Genomic DNA, 24,024 nt, shown 5'->3' on the forward strand with positions numbered 1-24,024 from the left:
CACTCAATATGCCAGCAAATTTGGAAAACTCAGCAGTGGCCACAGGACTGAAAAATGTCAGCTTTCGTTCCAATCCCAAAGAATGGCAATGGCATAGAATGTTCATTCTACCACAGAACTGTGTTTATTTCACATGCTAGTAAGGTAATGCTCAAAATCCTTCAAGCTAGGCTTTATCAATACATTAACCAAGACTTCCAGATGTACATGCTTGGTTTAGAAAAGGCAGAGGAATCAGAGATCAAACTATCAACATCCATGGGATCATACAGAAAGCAAGGGAATTTCAGGGAAAAAAATCTACTTCTGCTTCACTGACTACCAAAAGCTAAAACATTTGACTCTGTGGATCACAACAAACTGTGGAAAATTCTTAAAGAGATGAAAGAGCAGACCCCTTTACCTGCCTCTTGAGAAACCTGTATGCAGGTCAAGAAGAAACAGAACTGGACATGAAGCAGCAGACTAGTTCAAACTAGGGAAAGGAGTACATCAACACTGTATACGGTTGCCTTGCTTATCTAACTTACATGCAGAGTGCATCAAGTGAAGTGCTTGGGCTGGATGAATCACAAGCTGGAATCAAGACTTCCAGGAGAAATATCAACAACCTTAGATATGCAGATGATACCACTCTAAGGGCAGAAAGTGAAGAGGAACTAAAGAGCCTCTTGATGAGTGTAAAAGAGGAGAGTGAAAAGGCTCACTTAAAATTCAACATTAACTGGAGAGAGTGTGGAGAAAAGGGAACCCTCTTACACTGTTGGTGGGAATGCAAATTAGTACAGCCACTATGGAGAACAGTGTGGAGATTCCTTAAAAAACTGCAAATAGAACTGCCTTATGACCCAGCAATCCCACTGCTGGGCATACACACCGAGGAAACCAGAATTGAAAGAGACACGTGTACCCCAATGTTCATCGCAGCACTGTTTATAATAGCCAGGACATGGAAGCAACCTAGATGTCCATCAGCAGATGAATGGATAAGAAAGCTGTGGTACATATACACAATGGAGTATTACTCAGCCATTAAAAAGAATACATTTGAATCAGTTCTAATGAGGTGGATGAAACTGGAGCCGATTATACAGAGTGAAGTAAGCCAGAAAGAAAAATACCAATACAGTACACTAATGCATATATATGGAATTTAGAAAGATGGTTAATGATAACCCTGTATGCGAGACAGCAAAAGAGACACAGATGTATAGAACAGTCTTTTGGATTCTGTGGGAGAGGGAGAGGGTGGGATGATTTGGGAGACTGGCATTGAAACATGTATAATATCATATATGAGATGAATCGCCAGTCCAGGTTTGATGCATGATACAGGATGCTTGGGGCTGGTGCACTGGGATGACCCAGAGGGATGGTACAGGGAGGGAGGAGGGAGGGGGGTTCAGGATGAGGAACATATGTACATCCATGGCAGATTCATGTTGATGTATGGCAAAACCAATACAATATTGTAAAGTAATTCAGTTCAGTCACTCAGTCGTGTCCCACTCTTTGCAACCCCATGAATCACAGCACGCCAGGCCTCCCTGTCCATCACCAACTCCCAGAGTTCACTCAGATTCACGTCCATCAAGTCAGTGATGCCATCCAGCCATCTCATCCTCTGTTGTCCCCTTCTCCTCCTGCCCCCAATCCCTCCCAGCATCAGAGTTTTTCCAATGAGTCAACTCTTCACATGAGGTGGCCAAAGTACTGGAGTTTCAGCTTTAGCATCATTCTTTCCAAAGAAATCCCAAGGCTGATCTCCTTCAGAATGGACTGGTTGGATCTTCTTGCAGTCCAAGGGACTGTAATTAGTGTCCAATTAAAATAAATTAACTAATTTAAAAACAAAACAAAATTCAACATTAAAAAAACTAAAATCATGGCATCCAGTCCCATCACTTCATGGCAAATAGATGGGGAAAAAGTGGAAACAGTGGTATACTTTATTTTCCTGGGCTCCAAAATCACTGCAGATGTTGACAGCAGCCATGAAATTAAAAGATGCTTGCTCCTTGAAAGGAAAGCTATATCAAACCTAGATAGTGTATTAAAAAGCAGAGACATCACTTTGCCAAAAAAGGTCTGTCTAGTCAAAGATATGGCTTTTCCCGTAGTCAGATATGGATGTGAGAGGTGTACTATAAAGAAGGTTGAGCACCAAAGAGTTGATGCTTTCAGACTGTGGCGCTGGAGAAGACTCTAGAGTCTCTTGGACAGCATGACTATCAAACCAGTTAATCCTAAAGGCAGTCAACCCTGAATCTTCACTGGAAGAACTAATTCTGAAGCTGAAGTTCCAGTACTTTGGCCATCTGATGTGAAGAGCCAACTCACTGGAAAAGACTCCGGTGCTGGGAAAGGCTGAGGGCAGGAGGAGAAGGGAACAACAGAGGATGAGATGGTTGAATGGCATCACCAACTCAATGGACATGAGTTCGAGCAAGTTCTGGGAGACAGAGAAGAACAGGGAAGCCTGGCATGCTGTAGTCCATGGGGGTCACAAAAAGTCAGACATGCCTTAGCAACTGAGCAAGAACAAGGTAAAAAACTGTTTTTCTTTAATACAAAATAATTCAACATTGTCAGCTCAGGATTTAAAGAAATAAGCCAAGGAGTATTTGATTTAATGGCACTGATGTATCTTTAAGGAGTTTACATAAAAACAGTTTTGTTATGAGAAAATCTTTTTATAGTGTTTCTTACTGTCAGCAAACTCATAGAGAAGAGGCTTCATGCTGTATGCCTGTTAATATCCTTCAAATACCTGATCCCTCCCAATAGTTGATAAGTAGATGTTTAAAGAGCATAGAAGAATGAACACTTTTTCACATCAGCAAAACTCAAGGTGCTGCTGCAGTCAGTCAAGTATCTGCTTGGGGTGTCATCAGACGTTATCACAGCCAGAGTGACTCTGTGTCTGCCTGAGACAGACAGGGCGTGGTTACACCTGTTTTTAGTGTACCTTTGCTAGTAGTGATCCCACTGGGTCACAAAAACAGTCCTGATTCAGGTGATCACAGTTACTATGGTGGACATGGGCGTGCTGCTCAGACCCCTCTCATGAAAGCCTTGCTACTGCTTGTGTGCAGATGACCTTCAGCTTTCTGCCCCTTCAGGGAATGCTTCAGCTACAGAGACCCTACCACACTCAAAAGCCACACTCCTTTCCCGGAGTAGCTCACATCCAGTGACTTTCAGAAATCATAAGGGCCTAGCTGTCCTAGCCCACCTGAAGGGCAACAGAGTTCTGGCTTTAGAGTTCCCTGTGAGATTCTGTGGGGTCCTCTGAGAACCTCTATTGCCATTTCACCCTCTTCCTCATCCAGCTCCTGACCCTCTCATTCCCCTTCTCAGATACTGATACCCAGTGCATTCCCAGGTAAACATCCAAACAGGGAGCCCAACCTACAACAACTGGTACAAGACCAGGGCTTTGGGAGCTGGGCCAATGTATAGCAGCAAAAGAAATGAAGGTTGGATGATCAAGAAGTTGAAGGGGGGATCTTCCACGGTGGCTCAGTAGTAAAGAATCCACCTGCCAATGCAGGAGACACAGGCTTGATCCCTGATCTGGGGAGACTCCACATGCCGTGGGGGAATTGCGCCTGTGCACCACAGCTACTGAGCCCACCTTCTAGAGCCCAGTAGGCACAACTGCAGAAACCCACATGCCCTAGGGCCCATGCTCCACAAGAGAGCAGCCCCCTGCTTGCCACAAATTGAGAGAAAGCCTGCATAGCAACAGAAATCCAGCACAACCAAAAATAATTTTTTTAAAAAAGAAGTGGATGAGAATCACTCCAGTGAAGAGCCATGATTCACTGTCTGGTCTAAAAACCTGAGTATCCTTTCTCACTAGGAAACCCCCAGCTGAAGAAGAGACTGCCACCCCCCGCCCCCAGCCTGGAGGAAGGCACTGAAATAATTGGCAAGTGTGAAAGGCAGCAATATTCCAGTTCAGCTCTAAAGGAACTGATGGCCATTTACGTGGGGTAACTCTGAACCAGGGAGAAGGGAGTGTAGCAACATCCAGAGGACTGTAGGACGCAGAATCCAGGTTGACAGTGATACCCAGAAATTCACAGCATCATGCTGACATCCCCATTACAGGGGATGCAAACAGAGGCCACATTATGTTTGCAGTCTTGGTGGAGCTTCACATCACAGTTGGTCCACCAAGACCACCCAGTAGTCATCTCTTTGATCTGTACATGTACAACCAAAATACCCAGAAGTGATAGTTGGTACAACCTTTTCGTTCAGTCCTTGGGCTGCAGAGGAAGAGTGCTCAGAGGAAGAAGGTGATGTGGAAGCCTGTAAAACTGCAGGCAACACAGAACATGTTAGAACTTGATGCCAAGAGCACCAGTACCCCAAATCTGGAACAATACTGCACTAAGATGTCAAAGTATTCCCTCCTCCATTCTGTCATTTGCCACCAAACCGAGTGAAATGGAATTGGAAGAAACATACATGGGCTGAGCAGGTCGGCATGGCCGAGGGGATCTGATTTGGGAAATGACTGATGTGCTCTTGCAGAAATCGACTTATTGCTGAGAAACAACAACTATTTACTTCAGCAGAGCTACTTTTTTTTATTAGAGTAAAACATCCCAGTCAGCTTCTTGGCCTCTTTCTTTTAATAGCCGTTCTCTCGGTAATCAATGACTTTTAACAGCCAGGCTCAGTTATCAATGTACAAGAGTCTAAGTTTATTGATTTGACTGATACTTTTCTTCACTGGGCACCAATTACTGCAATCTGAATTGTGCCGCATTAGGCTAGAAACACCATGTAATCTTGCTAGTTACTTAATGCATTCCAGTGATTGCCTTCAAGAAGCTTTATAATCATACTGTTGATTTGTGAGTTAACAATACTTTAAATTTCACTGAGAGCTAAGAAGCAGAATCCCCTTATAAAAGGTTAATAAAATAAGACATTCAATTTATCTCATTTTCCTGAGGGTAAATGAATGGAAATTGTACAAAGGTAGGCAAATCTTATACACATTTGGCATTTTGGAAACTAGTGTATTTAATTTAAAAAAATACCCAATTTTGATATCTGCACCTCCACTTAAAATTCAGACTGTTTGATTTCATGAACATTCCTAAAATTAGAAATCATTAAAATTGTTAAAAAGACATGTCTCCGTTTGTGATTAAAAACTGAGAAAAAATCAAGACTCAGAATGTCATTAATATTATTAACCCAGGAACTAACCTAGCTGCCTAATTGAAAAAAAACAATAGAAAAAAATGCAGTGAGGGCTCCAGCCAACCAGGGCAGCCTCAGGCTGGGCAGAGGTTATATGAGGTCTCTATAATGACATGTTCTTATGTCCCAGAATTTAGCCCCTGGAGACATTTGACTTTCCCTTATCCAGCTGTTTGTATGACAGATTCACTATGATTGCTGCAATTAAGACCCACACTCCTGTAAGCCTGCATCTTTCTTCCTACCCCATTCATTCTTTCTTTCTATCACTTATTCAGCAAATAATTACTGTGTTTCTACAATGTGCCTTCCCACAAATTAGGCCCCTGTGATTCAGTGGTGAATAATATAATGATGGAAACGAAAGTATTTCCTTCTTCTACCCAGTTGTATCATTCATGGTGCTTTTCAAACAAAATAACTTGATTGCTGCTACAGGGAAATGATTATGAATTTCAAGTGTACCTTGAATACCAATAATGGATACTGGGGGCCAAATTCTTACAAGTCTATTATTTTCTAAATCTTATTTGTCTAAATACTGAAATATTAGAATTTCACATCTGAATTAATAGTTAAATAGCACTGTAAAATTTAGGATGCCCAGAAAGAAAAATATTCAGTTAATATAACATTTTATCAGGAGAATATGCTTAGTTTTGCCTTCCTGGGACACTAGGGCCTACATTAAAATGATAGGTAGCATATTGTCAGTTTGAAAAACACATGCAACAATATCTAAGCAAGTTAGTGAACTTGGAACTTTATGGGAATGAGCAAAGTATTGATTATGACTTACTGGTGCCAAACTATGGAATGAGGACAAAATACTATTTATTATAATTCATTTAGGTAAAAATCTATATAAAACCCCCTAAATAGACAGTGGGATTCTAATTCAAGTTATTTTTATTAAGAAATCAACAAAAGCATTTTTGCTTGTGTAATCTATGCAATGATCTCTGCTCTAGTTCCATTTGGATTCTTCCTCCTTTTTTTGTTGATGAAACATAGCTCATATTTGATCACATCTCTGCTGGTATAGGTCACCTCTTTTTATTGGTTGCTGTTGTTTGGTCACTCAAGTCTTGTCAGACTCTTTTGCGACCTCATGGATTGTAGCCCACCAGGTTCATCTGTCCATGGGATTCCCAGGCAAGAATACTGAAACGGGTTCCTATCTCCTTCTCCAGGGGATCTTCCTGACCCAGGGATTGAACTCATGTCTTCTTCATTGGCAGGTAGATACTTTACTGCTGAGCCACCAGGGAAGAACCTTTCTGTCTTAGCCGTTATGTATTTCTACTTGCAGAAAAATCTCAGCCTTCACTTCTTCAAATGTTCAAAATTCATTGTAAATATCTTATCTTTGTTCATGGCTTTCTAAAGAGAACTGCAAAGGGCTAGCTGCCCCCTCCCCTCACTTGTTAGTCCTGGAAAGAGTTCTGTGGATCTGCTGGCCTCAGAATACTTGATCCTAAATCTATATTCTTTATTATATTCACCATCTATGTTTTATGTCTCAGAGTACAGTTGGAATTATTTTTCACAATCTTTTCCTGGTTATTAGCTTTACGAAATGTAGATGAATCACCCCCATTTTTTTCTCCCGGAAATATCTATCATATAGGACAGAACTTGAAAGATGGTAACAATGACCCTATATGCAAGACAGCAAAAGAGACACAGATGTATAGAACAGTCTTTTGGACTCTGTGGGAGAAGACGAGGGTGGGATGATCTGAGAGAATAGCATTGAATAATGTATATTATCATATGTGAAACAGATTGCCAGTCCAAGTTTGATACATGAGATAGGGTGCTCAGGGCTGGTGCACTGGGATGACCCTGAGGGATGGAATGGGGAGGGAGGTGGGAGGGGGGTTCAGGATGGGGAACACATGTACACCCATGGCTGATTCATGTGAATGTATGGCAAAACCCACTACAATATTGTAAAGTAATTAGCCTTCAATGAAAATAAAATAAAAAAAGAACTTGAACAGCAGAGTAGTGTAAGAAAGTTTGTATTAGTTAGGTTAAACTAAACTGTTTTCACAGGGACAATAAGAGAAATGTAAGACTATGATGGCTCAAGTACAATGAAAATCTATTTCTTCTAACCTAAAGGTCCAAAGCAGGTATTCCTAGCTGTTGGTAGTGCTTGTCCCACGGTTGTTCCACCTGGTCCTGAAGGAGATGCAGAATTACCACTCACTGGTTCCAAATAGGAAAATGAGTACATCAAGGCTGTATATTGTCACCCTGCTTATTTAACTTATATGCAGAGTACATCATGAGAAACGCTGGACTGGAAGAAACACAAGCTGGAATCAAGATTGCCGGGAGAAATATCAATAACCTCAGATATGCAGATGACACCACCCTTATGGCAGAAAGTGAAGAGGAACTAAAGAGCCTCTTGATGAAAGTGAAAGAGGAGAGTGAAAAAGTTGGCTTAAAGCTCAACATTCAGAAAACGAAGATTATGGCATCTGGTCCCATCACTTCATGGGAAATAGATGGGGAAACAGTGGAAACAGTGTCAGACTTTATTTTGGGGGGCTCCAAAATCACTGCAGATGGTGACTGCAGCCATGAAATTAAAAGACGCTTACTCCTTCAAAGAAAAGTTATGACCAACCTAGATAGCATATTCAAAAGCAGAGATATTATTTTGCCGACTAAGGTCCATCTAGTCAAGGCTATGGTTTTTCCAGTAGTCATGTATGTATGTGAGAGTTGGACTGTGAAGAAGGCTGAGTGCCAAACAACTGATGCTTTTGAACTGTGGTGTTGGAGAAGACTCTTGACAGTCCCCTGGACTGCAAGGAGATCCAACCAGTCCATTCTGAAGGAGATCAACCCGGGGATTTCTTTGGAAGGAATGACCTAAAGGTGAAACTCCAGTACTTTGGCCACCTCATGCAAAGAGTTGACTCACTGGAAAAGACTCTGATGCTGGGAGGGATAGGGGGCAGGAGGAGAAGGGGATGACAGAAGATGAGATGGCTGGATGGCATCACTGACTAATGGATGTGAATCTGAGTGAACTCCAGGAGTTGGTGATGGACAGGGAGGCCTGGCGTGCTGCGATTCATGGGGTCGCAAAGAGTCGGACACGACTGAGCAACTGAACTGAACTGAACTGAAAGGAACACACAAGTCTGAATAGGGAGCACAAGGAGCAGCTTCCATGTGACTAAGAATCTCTGACTTGTTATAGTTACATGGAGTTTTGTTATGTTCCGGCCAAAAGATATATCACAGGCAACAGGGCACATTTCACGGTAAGTATTTTTGATTTATTTCTGAACTTTATAAGAATTCCTGATTTTTCAATTATAGTCAATTAGTGTCTCACAAACAAAGGGACAAACTCCAACACTGGGCAGGGGGCTGTAAGAAATGTTCATAAAATTACCAGAACAATTCTATAAGAATACTAGTTTAAAATTATCAGAGCTGATATAAATGGTTGCTAGTAAAGACAGAGTATGCATGATTTAATAACAGCAGCTACTCTTAATTGAGCATTTATGTATCAAGACATGTATTCTATACCTTATATGCATTGTTTTATTCAATCCTTATAAAACCTCTGTATATATTAACCCCAGTCCACAGAAACCACAGAACCAGAACCACAAAAATTGTGGCTCATTGATGTGAAATGACTCCCCCCACCATCACACATCTAGGGAAGGCCAAACTGGGATTTAACTCAAGGTGTTTTATTCCAAATACTAATTTTCCATCACTTCACCATTTCCATGAATTTCATGTGACTACTCCTTTGGAACTGCATGTTGGATATCCATTAACCAGTAGTCTATTGCTTTAAACTTCTGGCCTATTGTCTTATTTCTCTGTACTATATTTTCTAATTATTCGTAGTGATTGGGGAAGGGTACATTAAATTAAAAAACAAATTTCAAACTTTAAGAAATTAAAAGTTATTTTGAGGGGGAGTTTATCAAGATGCCAGAGTAGGAAGATGTGTAATTCACTTCCCCCCATGAACATATCACAAATATATCTACATGTGGAACAATTCACATTGGGAAAACTAAAGAAACTGGTAATGAGACCCTGTAGAAACAAGGCTGAAAGAAAGATCCATGAAGAATCAGGTAGAAAGGGTAGAGAAGCAATCAAGTCAGACTGTGCCCCTGGGAGGGGACTCAGGGAAAGGGAGATTACACAGGTGGAGATCCTCCCTGAGGAGTGCGTGGTTCGAGCCACCTATGGGTGTCCCAGGTTTGTGGTCCAAAATAGGGAAGATGAGCCCTCTTGGCTGGTGGGAGGGCTGGTGGGGCTAATAGGAGGCCTGTGGGAAACCTGTTGTTCACTTGTGAGGATCGTGTGCACACTACCTTGCTCCTGAAGCCAAGTGGAGAGGGCGAAATGAAAACCACACAAGCAGCTGGTCACTTTTCTGCAACCACCACCACTGTGTGCACCCTAGCCCGAGTCAAGTGAATGCTCCAGCTCCACTTGGGAGCTTGTCTGTAAGGCAGATGCAGCTTAGATCCAAAGTGGTGAAGTGGTATCTGAGCAAAAAATCTTAAATTTGTATGGAAATGCAAAAGATACCAAATAGCCAAAACAATCTAGAGAAAGAAGAACAGAGCTAGAGGAACCACACTCCCTGACTTCAGACTACACTATGAAGCTACAGCCATCAAAACACTATGGTATGGGCTTCAGAACAGACATATAGATCAACGGAACAGGATAGAGAGCTCAGAAATAAACTCATACACTTAAGGTCAATTCATCTACAACAAAGGAAGGCAGAAAGACAAAATACTTTATATCATCACTTATATTGGAATTTCAAAATAAAACAAGCAAATGTACACTACAAAGCAGAAACAGTTCACAGATATAGAGAACAAACTAATTAATTTCTCAAATGGGATTAAGAGATATTAAATACTATGTATAAAATAAATAAACATGACTTCCCTGGTAGTTCAGTGGTTAAGAATCCACCTGCCAATGCAGGAGACATGGGTTTGATCCCTGGTCCAGGAAGATCCCACACGCTGTAGGACAACTAATCCTGAGCACCACAACTACAGAGCCCAAGCTCTAGAGGCTGTGAGCTGCAACTACTGAAGACCTAGAGTCCATGCTCTGCAACAAGACAAGTCACCACAGTGAGAAGCCCATGCACTGCAACTAAAGAGTAGCTCCCACTTGCAGCAACTAGAGAAAAGTCTGTGTAGCAACAAAGACCCAGTGCAGCCAAAGCTAAATAAAATTTAAAAAATAAAATAAGCAACAAGGATATAGTGTACAATGCAGAAAAATAGCCAGTATGTTGTAATAACTTTAAATGGCGTAAATCTATGAAAACACTGAATCACTTTGTTGTACACTGGAAACTAATATAATGTAAATCAGCTATACTTAAATTAAAAAATAAACAAATGCATATTACCAAAGTAATTTGGAGCATTTCCTAAAAACAACATAGACTAAATTACTACATTGGATTTTCACTGAGAAACTTTCTTGCTGTACAGGAAGTTCTGAAAAGATGACAGCAGTCCCTGGCAGAGTAAATGGCTAATGATTATGGGCATTTACTTAATGCTAAATGAATCAACTCTGGTAGAGTTTGGTTGTATTTTCATAGGGCTTTGGGTGGTCCATCAGTAGGGAAGTAGTGCTCTCTCCTTTGCCCAGAATTAACCCAAAGTATGCTTTTTTTCCCAGCTTAAATATTAACAATGCCTCTCTCTCTCTCAAAAATATTTTCATTTCAATGATAAATTTTTCCACCATCTTTTCCAAGAACAACTCTCCCTGGATACACAAAGATCTTTCTCTGGAATCTGGCACCCAAATATGGCACGTAAACTTCATGTTTCATTGGAGATCAAAGTCTGGAGCAGACACGAGGAGGAATCTGTGGAGTTGTCAGCTGCTTGCACCTCTAAGGAGTTTGGGAAAACAGATCAGTTCAATATCACTAGCCTCTCAGCAAAAAGCTGCAGGATGATCGATTCCAAACACCACATTGTCTCAGTGAGCAGACGTTTTCTACACATTCGTTTCTTCACTTCCTCTTCTCCACATGTTCCTGTCTCCCCACTCAAATAGCTACTAACAATAACTCCAAGAAGCAGTGGGAACTAATGACAAGCTTCATCCCCTCCGTTTAATAACACAGTCCTAATTCTTGTGTATTCATTATCTCCCGGCACCAAACCATTTCCATTTGCACACCAAAGCAATCCTCCATATCTTTAGTGTTGATGTCAGCTTGATCTGCACTGATCACCTTCATTAAGAACACACATTTACTGAGTAATGTGATCCGAAAACAGATGCTCCCCAAATAAACCACTCGTTGTATTGACGAAAAGACAGCAGCATGAAGGTCAAAAGCTCTTGAGTTTTCCCATTTACCAAAGGAAGACGGAGATAAAGGGTGACTAGCTCATTAATTCTGTTATTCATTCAACAAACACACAAGCTATGTTTTAGGAATTCTGGTCACTGGGAGGACACAAGATGAATAATAAAACATGGAACAGATTCTTAAAGAGGCAGAGGTCCAATGGGGAAGTATATCAGAATCTCAAATCTGGAAAGGTTAGGTGGGATCTTTAGGATATTGTGCCCTGATTAGGGTCCTAGGAGACTTGGTTTATACTATGGAAGGGTCAGGGTTGACCCACTGGTTACAGAGAGAAGCATATCTGAGAGACAAAGAAGGCAGGGTTAAGAGCTATGAGTACAGTGCAATGAAGCTATAACCATAAGGGGCTTGTATTGGTTTGCTAGGATGGCTGTAACTAAGTACCACAAAGTGAGTCTTAAAAGCAGGTCTGGAGTCTAGAAGTCTGAAATCAAGGTGCTGGTGACTTCCCTGGTGGTTCAGTGGTTAAGAACCTGCCTTTCAATACAGGGGCTGCAGATTTGATCCCTAGTCAGGGAACTAGACCCCACCTGCCCTGGGGCTACTAAGCCCACATGCCACAATTAGAGAGCCTGCATGTCACTGAACTCATCTGATTTAGGGCCCATGTTCCACAACTACAGAAAAGCACATGCGCCGCCATGAAGACCTATGTGTGTGCACACGTGCGTGCTCAGTGCTTCAGTCGTGTCTGACTCTTTGCGACCTTACTGATCGCAGCCCTCCAGGCTCCTCTGCCCATGGGATTTTCCAGGTAAGAATACTGGAGTATATTGCCATTCCTTCCTCCAGGGGATATTGCCAATCTAGGGATCGAACCCACCTCTTCTGTGTTTTCTGCATTGCAGGCAAAGTCTTTTACTGCTGAGCCACTGGGCAAGCCCAAAGAAGACCAAGCTCAGCCAAAATAATAAAATAAATAAAATCAAGGTGTTGGCAGGGTTGGTTCCTTCTAGGAGCTGTGAGGAATAATCTGTTTCATGCTTCTCCCCTAGCTCCTGGTGGTTTGCTTCCTATCTTTTGCCTTTTTACCCTTTTCATAAGGATACCTGTCATATTAGATTAGAACCCACCCTAATGACCTCATCTTAATTTAACAGATTGCATCTACAGTGACCTCATTATTTTCAGATTCTGGAAGGAATTACACTAGGTCACACCCCAGGACTATATACCCTGTTCTCCTTTTCATCTGATAACTCCAGAGCCTAACAATGATAAAACACAGTTACTTGCCCTTGCTCAATGTTAATGACTCATAGACCCTAAACTTTCAGGAGTTCTTTGATCCTATAATATACAGTTTCTTCAAACACTTTGGGAAACCACTTACTTTTACTTGTCTATGTGTGTGCATGTCTGTGAATCTGTATCTGTGTGTGTGTGTGTGTTCACGTGTGTGGCAGGGGAAGGAGGGCATAAATGATGTCCATACATCCATCGCCTTTGTATGAAGGGGGTTACTTTTGTTTGCTGTTTTGTTTTAAACTTCAATTAAGTTTCATATGATCAATATTCCTTTTCCTAGTATTTCCTGGTATTTATTTCATTCAAGTTTCATAGGAATGTTCCCTGTCTGAGTATTTTCTAGTATTGATACAAGAGCATGTCTTCCTAATCTTATCTCCAGATTATATTCCAAACCAGTACACTCTGTTCCAACTTTATTACCACCTCTATTCCATAGAAGAGGTCAGGAGTTTCCAGAGTGGGGTCTCCATACAGCGGAATCAGCATCACTGGAAATCTGTTAGAAAGGCAAATCCTCCACCCTGCCTCCATGTCCATCACCACCAGACCTATAGAATCAGAAATTCCAGGGGTGCAGCTCAGAAATCTGTGTTTGACCATCCTGCGGATGATTCTGGCTGCTAGGCCAATGTCATTTCTCACCTGGTCTCATGCACAGCCTCCTAACTGTATCCCCACTTATATATACTCTCTATTCTCTGCAGAAGAGCCAGTGTGACTTCCCCCAAATGTCAGTCAGATGGTTAATTAGCCTGATTAAAAACTTCTACAGCAAATCACTTGTAAGAAAGCACTGCATTTATACTAAAAGTGAAGTTCTCACCCTAACCTGCAAAGCCTTGGGTCATCTGCCCCCGGTTTGCTATTCTCCTTCTTACTGTGCCACTTCCCCCTTGTCAGCCACGTGCCAGGAACACTGGCATCCCAGCTGATGGGATGCACTAAGCCAGCCTCACTTGTTCTTATATCGTTGGTAGCTGGTGCATAAGAGAAACTGACCAAATAATTATTGAATAAATCATTTCATTGGGAAAAGTGTACCTTGCTTATGATGTCATTGAATCTAAATTTGTCCCTTGTTAGGTTTTTATCTGTTTATATTTGCAAGAGCTCTGATCTTCTATCTGTTTTCTCCAGATGCCTCAGCCCTTAGGTCATTTCAGTTGACCAATAGAAAAGCTCTGGAAAAAGTTAATGAAGCACTTGTTAGTAAAATAAAACACAGGTCCATCTCCACAAGTTCAGATGCCAGTAGGAAAGCAGACAAGTAGGCACCTTCTTAAAAAATAACTTTATGGTAGTTGCTATAATATATGCAATGAAAGTAATATTTGAGCCAGGCCGAAAAAGGAAAAGGAAGAATTCTCCAAGCAGAGAGGATGTTCCTGGCAGAGGAACAGCATGTGTGAAGGCAGTGAATTATGAAGAAAAGATGGTAAGTCTAGAGGGGCTTGCTCTTGAGAAAAAGAAACTGAGGAGTTAAGTAGACCCTACTTACAATACAGGGCCCTATAAGCAAGGGAGCTTAGATTTCACCTTGTGGAAAATGGGACACTCCATATTGTTCTCCATAGCGGCTGTACCATTTTTCTGTTCCCACAAATGAGGTACAAGGACTCTAATTTCTCTTCATCCTTGCCAATACTTGTAGGCTTTTGTTCTTTGATAACAGCCATCCTGACGGATGTGAGGTACTATCTCGTTGTACTTTTGGTTTGCATTTCCTGATGATCAGTAACACTGAGCAGCTTTTCTTGAAAGAAATCAGAGACTTTTAACCTGGACAGGGGGAAGACCATATTTGAGTTTAGGGTCCCTCTGGTGGCAATATGGGGGATGGATTCGAGAAGGAGACAGGAGCCATGAAGCCCATTCAGAGGCTGTGGTTTCTGGGCCTTCTCTGCTTCTCTTCCTCCTTACTTACGTGGAGGATACCTGGGTCAGTCCTCATCACTGCAGACAAGGCAATGGTCAACCACATTGACTCTGGTTGCTCTGGGTTTAGCTCAGTCTTGTCAGTTTTGAACTACATGGGGGCCCTCTATGAAGTAACACTCCTGTGAGTCCTAGGTGTGCTCTGTTACCCAGTGAACTCTTTGGGGATCCCTTTCCCAAAGCCATCTTTAGGCTCCCACTCTCTTGGTGGGCCCATTGACTAAAGCATCAGTTAGTACTTCTCTGTAAGACAGGCTGTTATGCCTGTCTATACCTGTATCCTGGTACTCATGAAACCCCAGACTTTTGTGTCAGAAAGGGGCATTGATAAGTACCTAATTTATTTTGCAGATATAGAAATTAGCACTTAAATAAATGAATGATTTGTCCTCAGTTACACACCTGGTTAGTGTCAGAAGTGGGACTTGACTCTTACCACCGCAAATTACTTGTTCCCTAAATGGAATCCTTGTGATACATACACACATGGGGTGAATAATAATTATAATAACCCTGTAGCAGTATGCATGGTGGTTTTGTTTAGGAAATAATTATGGTATCTTTTACATTATTTACACTAAACTACGTGAGATAAGTATCCTAGTCATTCCGGTTTTATTGACCAGTACTACTGAATCGAGAGAGAGCTGAGGATGCCCTTGGTCTGGGCTGGCTGAGAAGACAACAAAGCCAAGCACTCTGGTTTCTAATCTACACTCTTTCTGTCACACTCTGTAGCCTGGAGATCATACCAGATTATGAATGAGTCTTTCCATCTCTCTGATACAGCCTTTAGGTATCCTAAGTTTTGTGTATCTTGATACTGTCTATGGGACAAGGGTTTGAAACCATCCATCCACTGGTTTATTTAAGTAGATCAACAACATCATGATGAAAAAGAATTTGAAATCAGAGGCTTTGGATAAGTAAGATTCTGATAAACTATAGTGAACCCCAAAACTAAGCAGAAAGGAAATCAGATGATAACAAGAAAAAGAAAAACACAATTAAGATGGAATTCCAAAACATTAGGTAAAAGGAAGTCGCACAAATACAGTAGAAATTTCAGGGAACATCCCCACTGCCCACAGTGTGTCAAGAAAACAGCCAGGAAGAAAACCAAACTCAGATGGTTTTGGTATTTAAGCAAAACAGAGACTTGCACATTGCTACCAACTTCCAAGCCCAGGCAAGGGAAAGTGTCTCTCAGAATCTCAACACTGCCTTATATTTGAAATTACATTATACCTCTACAAAGTTTGCTAATTCGCTAAACAAAAAACTCTCTTCTTTTTCTAATGACAAATGTATTAGTAAGAATACTATTTAGTGAATCCTTGCTATCAATGTGTAAGAACTGCAGTTTGTTCTTGAACGCACAGTCATCATTAATGCTTCCATTTTTTCGGTGAAGAAACAGAAGCTCAGGGAGGTTAAGTAACTAGCTTGAGGTCACATAGTTAATGGGTGATAAAGCCAAGGATCTGAACCCAGAACTGACTCCAATATCTATACTTTTAGCCACTAAAATTAGTGAACAGAAGTAAGTTCACATAAAAACTAGTATATGCATTTTGCTTGTTAAGTCAATTAACCTTCTTGCATTCATTCTTTCTGAAATAGTAGCAGCTACATGACAGAGTCTGGTTCTCTCTTATATTCAACCAACAGGTATGTGGAAACCTAGGGGTCAAATTCCTTAAATTGCTGGGTTCTAATTGATTTTTAAAATATTATTGTTACTTATATTTGCTTACATGAAACTACTGACTGTATTTTGCAGTGTATATTTTTGTGCAGCAAAATTATCAAAGTGACTTATTTTATAGTAAACATCAGCAATATATTAAAAACATGAATTTTTAAAGTATAAAAACAGATGTATTTGTTTCCTGTGCATGTCTCACAGTAGTACCAGAATTCTGGATGCATATCCCGCTTGACCCATGCATATGGTCTGGCATATATTTTATATTATCAGTAATTCTTGCTTTGTGAAATGAATGAATGTCACAGGATAAATGAAAATGATGATATGGGTTATTGATTCTTAGAAGTATCTAAGATGATTCACCATAAATCATGAATTATATTTTAGTCTTCCATTTTAATATTTTCATCATAACTCTCCAGTCCTAAGGAGGTGTTATCTTGCCCAAGAATTCTATGACCTTAATTCATTAAAGTGTCCTTGAAGACAGCAGCAGATAAGACAGTAATTCCACTCTTAGGAACTGGACCAACTAAAGCACACTAGTGAATTGGTTAAGGAAATGGAGTTGAAGGTTCCAAAAAACCTCTTCATCTCGTTAGTAAGTGCTATCGCCAAAACCAGCACCAGCAAACCCACAATCTAGTGTGGCATCCGCCAACTGTGACCCCAGATTACACGACCCACCCCCTGATTTTGTATATCCTATGAGTCAAGGATAGTAAATTTTTAAATGATTTTAAAAAATCAAAAGAAGAGCAACATTGTTTTTTAATTTTACTTTATTTTACTTTACAATACTGTATTGCTTTTGCCATACATCAACATGAATCCGGCACGGGTGTACATGAGTTCTCAATCCTGAGCCCCTCTCCCACCTTCCTCCCCATACCATCTCTCTGGGTCATCCCAGTGCACCAGCCCCAAACATCCTGTATCCTGTATCGAACATAGACTGGTGATTCATTTCTTACATGATATTATACATGTTTCAATGCCATTCTCCCAAATCATCCCACCCTCTCCCTCTCCCACAGAGTCCAAAAGTCTGTTCAAAACATCTGTGTCTCTTTTGCTGTCTCGCATACAGGATTATCATTACCATCTATCTAAAGTCCATATATATGTGTTAGTATACTGTATTGGTGTTTTTCTTTCTGGCTTACTTCACTCTGTATAATCGGCTCCAGTTTCATTCACCTCATTAGCACTGAATTCAAATGTATTCTTTTTAGTGGCTGAGTAATATTCCATTGTGTATATGTACCACAGCTTTCTTATCCATTCGTCTGCTGATGGACATCTAGGTTGTTTCCATGTCCTGGGTATTATAAACAGTGCTGCGATGAACAGTGGGGTACACGTGTCTCTTTCAATTCTGGTTTCCTTGGTATGTATGCCCAGCAGTGGGATTGCTGGGTCATAAGGCGGTTCTATTTGCAGCTTTTTAAGGAATCTCCACACTGTTCTCCATAGTGGCTGTACTAGTTTGCATTCCCACCAACAGTGTAAGAGGGTTCCCTTTTCTCCACATCCTCTCCAGCATTTATTGCTTGTAGACTTTTGGATCACAGCCATTCTGACTGGTGTGAAATGGTACCTCATTGTGGTCTTGATTTGCATTTCTCTAATAATGAGTGATGTTGAGCATCTTTTCATGTGTTTGTTAGCCATCCATATGTCTTCTTTGGAGAAATGTCTATTTAGTTCTTTGGCCCATTTTTTGATTGGGTCATTTATTTTTCTGGACTTGAGCTGCATGAGTTGCTTGTATATTTTTGAGATTAGTTGTTTGTCAGTTGCTTCATTTGCTATTATTTTCTCCCATTCTGAAGGCTGTCTTTTCACCTTGCTTATATTTTCCTTTGTTGTGCAGAAACTTTTAATTTTAATTAGATCCTATTTGTTTATTTTTGCTTTTATTTCCAGTATTCTGGGAGGTGGGTCATAGAGGATCCTGTTGTGATGTATGTTGGAGAGTGTTTTGCCTATGTTCTCCTCTAGGAGATTTATAGTTTCTGGTCTTACATTTAGATCTTTAATCCATTTGGAGTTTATTTTTGTGTATGGTATTAGAAAGAGTTCTAGTTTCATTCTTTTACAAGTGGTTGACCAGTTTTCCCAGCACCACTTGTTAAAGAGATTGTCTTTAATCCATTGTATATTCTTGCCTCCTTTGTCGAAGATAAGGTGTCCACAGGTGTGTGGATTTATCTCTAGGCTTTCTATTTTGTTCCATTGATCTATATTTCTGTCTTTGTGCCAGTACCATACTGTCTTGATGACTGTGGCTTTGTAGTAGACCCTGAAGTCAGGCAGGTTGATTCCTCCACTTCCATTCTTCTTTCTCAAGATTGCTTTGGTTATTCGAGGTTTTTTGTATTTCCATACAAATTGTGAAATTATTTGTTCTAGCTCTGTGAAAAATACCGCTGGTAGCTTGATAGGGATTGCATTGAATCTGTTTATTGCTTTGGGTAGTATACTCATTTTCACTATATTGATTCTTCCAATCCATGAACATGGTATATTTCTCCTTCTATTAGTGTCCTTTTTGATTTCTTTCACCAGCGTTTTATAATTTTCCATATATATGTCTTTAGTTTCTTTAGGTAGATATATTCCTAGGTATTTTATTCTTTTCGTTGCAATGGTGAATGGAATTGTTTCCTTAATTTCTTTTTCTACTTTCTCATTATTAGTGTATAGGAATCCAAGGGATTTCTGTGTGTTGATTTTATATCCTGCAACTTTACTATATTCATTGATTAGCTCTAGTAATTTTCTGGTGGAGTCTTTAGGGTTTCCTATGTAGAGGATCATGTCATTGCAAACAGTGAAAGTTTTACTTCTTCTTTTCCAATTTGCATTCCTTTTATTTATTTTTCTGCTCTGATTGCTGTGGCCAAAACTTCCAGAACTATGTTGAACAGTAGCGGTGAAAGTGGGCACCCTTGTCTTGTTCCTGACTTTAGGGGAAATACTTTCAATTTTTCACCATTGAGGATAATGTTTGCTGTGGGTTTGTCATATATAGCTTTTATTATGTTGAGGTACGTTCCTTCTATTCCTGCTTTCTGGAGAGTTTTTATCATAAATGGATGTTGAATTTTGTCAAAGGCCTTCTCTGCATCTATTGAGATAATCATATGGCTTTTATTTTTCAATTTGTTAATGTGGTGAATTACACTGATTTGTGGATATTGAAGAATCCTTGCATCCCTGGGATAAAGCCCACTTGGTGGTGGTGTATGATCTTTTTAATGTGTTGTTGGATTCTGATTGCTAGAATTTTGTTGAGAATTTTTGCATCTATGTTCATCAGTGATATTGGCCTGTAGTTTTCCTTTTTTGTGGCATCTTTGTCAGGTTTTGGTATTAGGGTGATGGTGGCCTCATAGGATGAGTTTGGAAGTTTACCTTCCTCTGCAATTTTCTGGAAGAGTTTGAGTAGGATAGATGTTAGCTCTTCTCTAAATTTTTGGTAGAATTCAGCTGTGAAGCTGTCTGGACCTGGGCTTTTGTTTGCTGGAAGATTTCTGATTACAGTTTCAATTTCCGTGCTTGTGATGGGTCTGTTAAGATTTTCTATTTCTTCCTGGTTCAGTTTTGGGAAGTTGTACTTTTCTAAGGATTTGTCCATTTCTTCCACGTTGTCCATTTTATTGGCATATAATTGCTGATAGTAGTCTCTTATGATCCTTTGTATTTCTGTGTTGTCTGTTGTGATCTCTCCATTTTCAATTCTAATTTTATTGATTTGATTTTTCTCCCTTTGTTTCTTGATGAGTTTGGCCAATGGTTTGTCAATTTTATTTATCCTTTCAAAGAACCAGCTTTTGGGTTTGTTGATTTTTGCTATGGTCTCTCTTTTTTATTTTGCATTTATTTCTGCCCTAATTTTTAAGATTTCTTCCCTTCTACTAACTCTGGGGTTCTCCATTTCTTCCTTTTCTAGTTGCTTTAGGTGCAGAGTTAGGTTATTTATTTGACTTTTTTCTTGTTTCTTGAGGTATGCCTGTATTGCTATGAACTTTCCCCTTAGCACTGCTTTTATAGTGTCCCACAGGTTTTGGGTTGTTGTGTTTTCATTTTTTTTTCGTTTCTATGCATATTTTGATTTCTTCTGTGATTTGTTGGTTATTCAGAAGCGTGTTGTTCAGCCTCCATATGTTGGAATTTTTAATAGTTTTTCTCCTGTAATTGAGATCTAATCTTACTGCATTATGGTCAGAAAAGATGCTTGGAATGATTTCAATTTTTTTGAATTTATCAAGGCTAGATTTATGGCCCAGGATGTGATCTATCCTGGAGAAGGTTCCATGAGCACTTGAGTTCAGTTCAGTTCAGTCCAGTCGCTCAGTTGTGTCTGACTCTTTGCGACCCCATGAGTTGCAGCACACCAGACCTCCCTGTCCATCACCAACTCCTGGAGTTCACTCAGACTCGCATCCATCGAGTCAGTGATGCCATCCAGCCATCTCATCCTCTGTCGTCCCCTTCTCCTCCTGCCCCTAATCCCTCCCAGCATCAGAGTCTTTTCCAATGAGTCAACACTTCACATGAGGTGGCCAAAATACTGGAGTTTCAGCTTTAGGTCATTCCTTCCAAAGAAATCCCAGGGTTGATCTCCTTCAGAATGGACTGGTTGGATCTCCTTGCAGTCCAAGGGACTCTCAAGAGTCTTCTCCAACACTTGAGAAAAATGTGAAATTCATTGCTTTGGGGTGAAATGTCCTATAGGTATCAATTAGGTCTAACTGGTCTAGTGTATCATTTAAAGTTTGTGTTTCTTTGTTAATTTTCTGTTTAGTTGATCTATCCATAGGTGTGAGTGGGGTATTAAAGTCTCCCACTATTATTGTGTTATTGTTAATTTCCCCTTTCATACTTGTTAGCATTTGTCTTACATATTGTGGTGCTCCTATGTTGGGTGCATATATATTTATAATTGTTATATCTTCTTCTTGGATTGATCCTTTGATCATTATGTAGTGTCTTTCTTTATCTCTTTTCACAGCCTTTGTTTTAAAGTCTACTTTAAAGTCTATTTTAAATAGACTGCAGCTCAAGTCCAGAAAAATAAACGACCCAATCAAAAAATGGGCCAAAGAACTAAATAGACATTTCTCCAAAGAAGACATATGGATGGCTAACAAACACATGAAAAGATGCTCAACATCACTCATTATCAGAGAAATGCAAATCAAGACCACAATGAGGTACCATTTCACACCAGTCAGAATGGCTGTGATCCAAAAGTCTACAAGCAATAAATGCTGGAGAGGATGTGGAGAAAAGGGAACCCTCTTACACTGTTGGTGGGAATGCAAACTAGTACAGCCACTATGGAGAACAGTGTGGAGATCCCTTAAAAAACTGCAAATAGAACCACCTTATGACCCAGCAATCCCATTGCTGGGCATACACACCGAGGATTGAAAGAGACACGTGTACCCCAATATTCATCACAGCACTGTTTATAGTAGCCAGGACATGGAAACAACCTAGATGTCCATCAGCAGACGAATGGATAAGAAAGCTGTGGTACATATACACAATGGAATATTACTCAGCCATTAAAAAGAATACATTTGAATTCAGTGCTAATGAGGTGAATGAAACTGGAGCCGATTATACAGAGTGAAGTAAGCCAGAAAGAAAAACACCAATACAGTATACTAACACATATATATGGAATTTAGATAGATGGTAATGCTAACCCTGTATGTGAGACAGCAAAAGAGACACAGATGTATAGAACAGACTTTTAGACTCTGTGGGAGAGGGAGAGGGTGGGATGATTTGGGAGAATGGCATTGAAACATGTATACTATCATGTAAGAAATGAATCACCAGTCTATGTTCGATACAGGATACAGGATGCTTGGGGCTGGTGCACGGGGATGATCCAGAGAGATGATATGGGGTGGGAGGGGGGTTCAGGATCGGAAACTCATGTACACCCGTGGCTGATTCATGTCAATGAATGGCAAAACCAATACAGTATTGTAAAGCAAAATAAAGTAAAAAAAAAAAAAAAAAAGTCTATTTTATCTGATATGAGTATTGCTACTCCTGCTTTCTTTTGGTCTCTGCGTGGAATATCTTTTACCGGCCCTTCACTTTCAGTCTGTATGTGTCCCTTGTTTTGAGGTGGGTATCTTGTAGACAGTATATATAGGGGTCTTGTTTTTGTATCCATTCAGCCAGTCTTTGTCTTTGGGTTGGGGCATTCAACCCATTTACGTTTAAGGTAATTATTGATAAGTATGATCCCGTTGCCATTTACTTTATTGCTTTGTTTTTGGGTTTATACATCCTTTTTGTGTTTCCTGTCTAAAGAATATCCTTTAGCATTTGTTGGAGGGCTGATTTGGTGATGCTGAATTCTCTCAGCTTTTGCTTGTCTGTAAAGCTTTTGATTTCCCCTTCATATTTGAATGATATCCCTCAACATTGTTTAAAATATGAAAATTACATGAAATTCAAACTTCAGTATCTATAAAGAAAGATTTTTTGGGGGGGAGGAATGCAGTTACACTTAATTTTTTATGTATTGTCTGAGCCTGCTTTTGTGCTACTACAGCAGTTTCCTCAAAGACTGGATGGCCTGCAAACCTAAAATAGTCACTATTTGGCCCCGTAGGGAAAAAGTGTCCTGAGTTCTATCAGGAGAATGACCTTCACTTCTTCAAAGTGGTGTTGGACACAAAGAAGTACATAGGCGAGGACACTGTCTCATCCTCACCCTGGAAAACTGCAATCATTCATTCCAAAACATTTACTGAGCATGTACCATGAGGTGGTCTCTGGGGAAGGTATGTGAGACACAGAGCTCAGAAAGACATAGTTGCTGCTCTTAAGGAGCTGGCTGTCTAGAACTGGATAAAACATACACTGAAAACACAAAGCCTTAAGTCAAGACAAGAGATTTATCAGGGCATCCTGGTGCTTATAAGGAGACTGGGTTAAAAGTTTCAGTGAGAAAGTCTTTGACATGACAATTCTTAAAAGGAATAAAAGGAATCAAGTGAATGATCACTTTTGTGTAGCTTGGGACTTCCTTTATTGAGGAAGTAGGCAGTTGAGTGTTCTTCATTCCTTGAATGAAAAAGTTGGAGAATCTTGAGACTTCCTATACACAAATAAATTAATGTATTTCTTTACAAAGGAAAAAAAAAACTCATCTCTAAAGGTGGGAACATTTGTTGAGAGTTGAGGGGACTGTGAGACATGAGGTCATAGTGGCCAGTTAACTGCATTTTTTGGAATCCTTCATAATGATCTCATCATCATAAATTCTGCTAATGGTTTATTGTAATGACATAAATCTTGATGAACTCATTTCATATGTATAGGGCTATCTTAAACCCTTTCTTTGGTGCTGCTCTGCATTTTCCATCATTGCCATATCATTTCCAGAAGTAGCAATTTGAAGATGAGCCCTTCTGAAGAAAGGACT

The sequence above is a fragment of the Budorcas taxicolor genome, chromosome 8 (genome assembly GCF_023091745.1).
Source record: "Budorcas taxicolor isolate Tak-1 chromosome 8, Takin1.1, whole genome shotgun sequence".
NCBI classification, from domain to species: domain Eukaryota; kingdom Metazoa; phylum Chordata; class Mammalia; order Artiodactyla; family Bovidae; genus Budorcas; species Budorcas taxicolor.